The sequence below is a fragment of the Peromyscus californicus genome, unplaced genomic scaffold, assembly GCF_007827085.1.
Source record: "Peromyscus californicus insignis strain IS unplaced genomic scaffold, ASM782708v3 Scaffold_10__1_contigs__length_136768540, whole genome shotgun sequence".
Lineage (NCBI taxonomy): Eukaryota > Metazoa > Chordata > Mammalia > Rodentia > Cricetidae > Peromyscus > Peromyscus californicus.
This window is the reverse complement of record NW_026294391.1, coordinates 120,584,439-120,590,483: the sequence shown is the minus strand read 5'-3', so window position 1 is coordinate 120,590,483 and position 6,045 is coordinate 120,584,439.

Here is a 6,045-nt window from a genome sequence, read left to right as displayed (position 1 = left end):
GATGGCGTGCTGGCGTCTCCTCCTGCCTCAGCCTTCCTCTTCCCAGAATTCCCTTTGTCTGTTTATCCTGCCTGTACTTCCTGCCTGACTACTGGCCAATCAGTGTTTTATTAAACCAGTGTACAAAAGTATTATTCCATAGCATTACACTATATGTTAGACAGTATACGTGAACACACAAACATAAACATATAAAGGGGCATAAACTTTGTCAAGTTTATGTCTGGCAATCAAATCCTAATCAAATAATAGCCTCAATGTTGTGAAAACTACAAGTAAAAGAGAACTATGACAAAATAGTTGTTAATAATAAAAAAGAAAGAAAAGAACACTAAAACTTACAGGTATCAATTAGACTAGACAGAATAATGCATGTAGATGTGTGTATATTAAAGAAGTACCTGTCTTAGATATATGGAAACAATGTGAGGTACAGCTCAAATCCTTACTGATGGCTATCTCTAGCAGGTAGACACATTCTTCCCTTGGTTACTTTTTCAAATTTTTTGTATTACCAGAAACTGAAATAAGGATATTTTGGAGAGAGGTGCCATAACACCCACCATAGGGCACCACTAGCCTTTTGCACTTCTGTAGGGGGTAAGAAGGGTAGAAGGGTGAGGATGGGAAGGGGTGGGGGCATAGTCTCTCCTGCAAGAAATGCAAATTCGGCCGGGCGGTGGTGGCACACGCCTTTAATCCCAGCACTCGGGAGGCAGAGCCAGGCGGATCTCTGTGAGTTAGAGGCCAGCCTGGGCTACCAAGTGAGTCCCAGGAAAGGCGCAAAGCTACACAGAGAAACCCTGTCTCGAAAAACCAAAAAAAAAAAAAAAAAAAGAAAGAAATGCAAATTCAACCACCGGAAGTAGACACTGGATTGGTTTCAGGCCCTGACTGCTCCCTCTACTGGGTGCCATTGTGCAGACCAGCAACTGAAACTCCCTACTTCCAGAAGCAGGTACTGAATTCTGCCTGCAAGAAGTAACCAATTTATCAGAACGAACAATTGAGGACCTTGCCTTTTAAGCTGTGTTAGCTGTAAAGGCATTAGCCGATCAAAGAAGTGAAAACTCATGGGTTCCCTTTTAAATATTTCAGCTGGAAGAGATTTAGAAAATTTACTGGTGAATTTTTTTTATATTTGAAATTTTTTCCTTTGACAATTACATTCTTTAAACCTATTTTTTTTGGGAGGGTGTTTCAACACAGGGTTTCTCTGTGTAGCTTTGGAGCCTATCCTGGAACTCCCTCTGTAGATCATCAGGCTGGCCTCAAACTCACAGAGATCTGCCTGCCTCTAACTCCTGAGTGCTGGGATAAAAGGTATGTGCCTAATACTTTTTAATTTGGCCTTGAGCCTACAGTTGACCTATGGATGAACCAATTATTGAAAAACCGTTATCCTAAGAAGAATGTAGACAAAATGCTAAACTTAATAGCAAAAGGAAGTTGGGGGTGAACTACAGAGCAAGAAGTGAGGAGCCAAAGGAAATACAATAGAGAAGACAGTTCATACCTCTGTGTAGTGTTCCACCTGCTTCCAGTGCCGGCAGTGCAGCCTGACTCTGAAATTCAGTCAGTCCCTGGAGATGCTAGTAATAAGCAGAAGAAAGCAGGGAAAGCCCAGGAAGATGGTAGCTGGCAGCCTTCCAGAGAGATGGCAGATAGTAGGAAGCCACAGGCTGCCTCCTAACAATGCCTCCCAGAGAATAGGCAGGATATCCAAGCAAAGTACCATCAACTTCATCTTGCTTAGTGGAGTTTTCGTCATGAGAACCTTGGGTAGCATCCTGAAGGCCACTGTAGACACTCTTGCCATCTTCTCTAGCCAAAATGATGTGACTCACCCACTGTGCACATGAGTTTACTGAGAATTTCTTGACACAACTGGATGTTCACCTCACCCTTGCAGAACATGACAGTTAATGCTACTACAGACTCCGCTATCTGTTGATGAGTGAGGAGAAAAGGGGGCCTGAACTGTGAGGCCTGGAGCTGGAGGAAAAGAGCCTGGCCTAGAAGCTGGAAGCTGGAAGGAGTGGACCAGAATTAAGCAACTTCAGCAAACCTCAGGGAGGCCCAGGCAGAGACTGAGTGGCCATACCCACAGGAGATGTAGTATCGAAAGGAGCAGGGAGCATTTAAGTAACAACAGCTACTGCTGATGACCAATTGAGCTTCATAGAGAGGCAGGTGCGTGCCATACCTACAGGTAGCTGCTATGGATGAAGGCAACTCTTTGGGCATCATCAGTGACTTCAGGTTAGACTGTCTCCCCAAGGTCCTGGTAGGATGGAATGAAATTAACACCACCGTGGGACACATAACCTTGCTGTTCCTCATCATGTCTGAAATAGCTGGACTGCAGTTCCAGGTTATCAACTTGTTGCCTATGGAAACTATTGCTCCCTCAAGCATTTGATTTCTGATATATGTATATCAATGTATCTGTGTACTGCATTGCAAAATTCCACTGTAGGAATATTTCAAAATTTGTTCAAAAATCTTTCTCTTGATGAATACTTAGAGTTGCTTCCAGAATTTGCTGTCATTAAGTTTTTATGAACATTTTTGAACACACCCTAGTGTACAGCTCAACTTGGTTTCCTGTTTAACTAGCAAATTCTATCAGACTTTTAAGGCAAAAATAAGATTGCTAATGGTAATATTAAAAAAGCCTAAATAGAGATAGCATTCAGTTCAAATTTTGGATGATTCAATATCATTGAGATATCTTTTTTCACAGAAATTAGTTAATGTAATCACAATCAAATTGAAGCAGACCTTTGGAAGAAACCAGCAAATTTATTCTAGAATGTGTGTGGAATTTCAAAAGCTAACTAGAAAATAGCCGTCTTGAAGTATAAAAACAAAGGAGGTGGACATACAGCATTTCCGTTCAATATTTACTTTCAAACTACAACAATTAAGATGGAAGAGATAGTTCAGTCAGTAAAGTGCTTGCTACACAAGCATGAAGACTGAGTTTAGAGTCCCAATACTGATGTTATTTTTTATTATTATTAAAAAAGCTGGGTACGGCAGTATGAGCTTATAATTCTGGTGCTGAGATGGGTGGACATAAGCAGATCCTTGGGGCTCACCAGTCAACCATCTAGCCAATTAGCCATATCCAGCCTTTGTAAAAGACTCAATCTCAAAATGTAAAGGAGAAAAGCAAATGAGGACACCTGACATCAATCTATGGCCTCCACACATCTTGCACACGTGTATGTACATCAACACACACACATACACACAAACCTACCATCATCAAGAGAGTGCACTATTAGCATGGAGATATGTAATTTTAAGAAAAGCAGAATAAAGCACCCATAAAAAGACCTAAATATAAAAAAATACAGTTTTAGTATACGATAAAGATACCATGCCTCTGAACTATGATTGGTTAAGCATAGAGTTATTATGAAATCCTGTACTTACATACCTAAGTATATGGACCAATATAATAAAAAATTCACATGGAAATATGTATGAAAATGTCATATAAGCTATATTTTTAACATTTAAAAATTGGAAACAACTCAGATGTCTATCAGTTAAGGCATGAATAAATAAACTGCAATGTGTCCCTACAATGCAATATTATTCTGCCATAAAAAGGAATACTCAACCTTGAAACAGAATGCTAAGTAAAAGGCCAAACAAAAAAAAGTCAAACATTGTAGAATTCTATTTATGTTGCTTGTCAAGAATAGGCAAATCATAAAAACAGAAAATAAACTAATGGTTTTCCAGAGCTATGAGGATGGGTTGATGGAAAATGACTGCTAATAGATACAGGACTCCTTTTATTATTGAGGAAAATGTTCTGAAACTAAACACCTAATGAACCCACCAAAATACACTGAATTGTATATGCTTAACTGGTAGATTTTTATGTTGCATGATTTATATATCAATAAAGAGGTATTAATTTGAAAATGTGCATAGATCTAAATCAGAAAAAAAATGAATTTTATATATATATATATATATATATATATATATATATATATAGACAACTTTGAACTATGTAAAGCCTCCTTAACAAGAATATTAAGGTCAGTAATGTAGCAAAATGAAAAGAATGACAATTAAATGTCACTGAAAAATTATGAACATATATTTTTCAGAGTACAAAATTAAGAAAATAAACTCTGGGTTAGTGAGGAGGCTCAGCAGTTAAATGTGCTTGCTGCCAACCCTGAAAATCTGAGTTCAATCTAGAGCACAGGTTCTCAATCTGTGGGTCGCAACGCCTTCGGGGGACAAACGACCCTTTCACTGGGGTCATTTAAGATCATCATAAATATCGGCTCTTTATATTATGATTCATAACAATAGAAAAATTAGTTATGAAGTAGCAACAAAAATAACTTTTTGGTTGGGGGGGTCACCACAACATGAGGAACTATATTAAAAGGTCACAACATCAGGAAGTTGAGAACACCAAGAAAAAAAAATCATTTAAAATTTAAAATACTCAAATATCTCAGGACTTTCATTTTTCTTGTCTGTTTTTCTTATGTTGGGTAAAAATGTTCCCTGCATCTCTAGATTAACATGAAAGTTCTTTTTATTGGATAGTTTTGCTTCATTTTAATAGTTAAATCTTTAATCCACTTAGCATTTATTTTTATATATGGATGAGGGAGGGAATACATTCCAAATGCTTCAAGGTGGTACATATATTTGCCAGGGTGTACATATTTTCCATTGAATTAAAGTATTACCTTTGTCACTAACATAAATACCAGATTTATTCTAGTTGTCTATTTCTATGTCATATCATATTATTTGGTTATGTTTTCATATTTAACAAATCAAAACTCATCTCACCATTCTTCATAATTTTCCCAAGTATTCTCAGACATGCAAAATCACATAGAGATTTTAGTATTATTTTATTTAATTAAACATAGGCAGGAGGGCTGGGGAGATAGTTCAGTTCATAAAGTGCTTGTACTGCAAACATGGGGACCAGAATTTGATCCCCAGAACCTAGGTAAAAAATGCCAGGTGTATCTTAGTAATCTTAGCACTGGGAAGGCAGACAGAAGGATCCCTGTGGCTTGCTGGTTAATCATTCTAGCCAATTGTGTGAGCTCCAGGTCAGTGAGAAACCCTTACTCAAGGGAGGTAGATGGTATTTCTGAAGGTGGCACTCAAGATTGTCACCTAGTCTCCATATACATATGCAGATACTTGTACTCCCACATGAATGTACACTCCCACATGACTGTGCACCACACATGAACATATACACATACATGTACACATATTCCAATAAAAACATAGAAATAAATCAAAAACAGGCTGGGCATGGTGGTACATGACAGCAGTCAGCACTCAGGAGGCAGAGATAGGAGGATCAGGAGTTCAAGGCCATCCTCAGTGTTCTAGTTTGAACGTAATTGGCCCCATAATCTCATAGGGAGTGGCACTATTAGGAGGTGTGGCCTTGTTGAACCAAATGTGTCACTGTGGGGGCAGGCATTGAGGTATTTTTTGCTTAAGCTTTGCTCAGTGTCACATTCTACTTCCTGTTGCCTTCTGACCAAGATGTAGACAGCACCATGTCTGCCTGCACACCACCATGCTCCCTGCCATGATGATAATGGACTAAAACTCTGAAACTGTAAGCCATCACCTCAGTTAAATGTTTTCCTTTATAAGAGTTGTAGTGGTCATGGTGTCTCTTCACAGCAATAGAAACCCTAACTAAGACACTCAGCTACATAGTAATTTCAAGAAAAGCCTGGACTACATGAGACTCTGTCTCAAAAAAAAATCAGAAAGAAAAATAAAAGAAAGACAATAAACAACAAAAGATGTACAATCATTTTAGAGTTTTATTAAGTATGACATCACATTTATGGTATTTTAAGATCATTTGCATGTTTATTATATTACTTGCATATCCATGAAAATAATGTATATGTCTGTACTTACAGACTTTTATGACTCATAATAATAATAAATTATATTTTTGTTATTTTGTGCCTCTTTTTCTCATATTAAATTTACTTTTAAATGTTTATT